Source organism: Cebus imitator, unplaced genomic scaffold (assembly GCF_001604975.1).
Source record: "Cebus imitator isolate Cc_AM_T3 unplaced genomic scaffold, Cebus_imitator-1.0 Scaffold132, whole genome shotgun sequence".
Classification (NCBI taxonomy): Eukaryota; Metazoa; Chordata; class Mammalia; order Primates; family Cebidae; genus Cebus; species Cebus imitator.
In genome coordinates, this window is record NW_016107447.1 from 3233547 (window position 1) to 3234510 (window position 964).

Here is a 964-nt window from a genome sequence, read left to right on the forward strand (position 1 = left end):
AAAAAAAAAAAAAAAAAAAAAAAAAATATGGATGTGAGATAATGGGCGTGTACAGGAACGTGGTTGGGACAAGGTCGTTTCTAGTGTGATGTTCCATTTCTAATATCATGGGACAGTTAGGGAGGTTAGAATGCTGTGGTCTGGTGTGAGAAGTCTTGCTATGCCAATAATAATAGTAAACATTAGGCTGGGTGAGGTGGCTCACACCTGTAATCCCAGGACTTTAGAAGGCTGAGACCAGAGGATTGCCTGAGGCCAAGAGTTCAAGACCAGCCCAGGCAACATAGAGAGACCCTGTCTTGTTAAAAAAATAAAATTAAAAAAGAATAATAAGCATTAATTGAGTCATTGCTATATACCAAACACTACATGCTTTTATATAAATATTTATGTATTATCAAATATATACTATATATATTATACATATAATGTATTTTATGATACATATAATAGTTAATAGTGACATAATATTAATGTTATACATAAAGTCACACTATATATTACTGTATCTATGTATATATACTATATAGATGTATGTGTACTGTATATTACTATATTTACTGTTATATATTTTATATATACATACAATATTTAGAACATATAAAATAATATTACATATCATGTATCAATAGGCAGATATTGCTATTTCACCCACTTACTGGTGAGAAATCTGAGGCACAGAGAATCTAAGTAACTTACTCAAAGTCACACGTCTAATAAATGGCAGAGCCACTCCAGCCTGCATGACTGCTCTTTTTTTTTTTTTTGGAGACAGAGTCTCGCCCTGTCATCCTGGCTGGAGTGCAGTGGGGCAATCTCAGCTCCCTGCAACCCCGGCCCCCCCGGTTCAACCTCGGCCTCCCGAGTAACTCGGATTACAGGCATATGCCACCACACCTGGCTCATTTTTGTATTTTTAGTAGAGATGGGGTTTCACCATGTTGACCAGGATGGCCTCGATCTC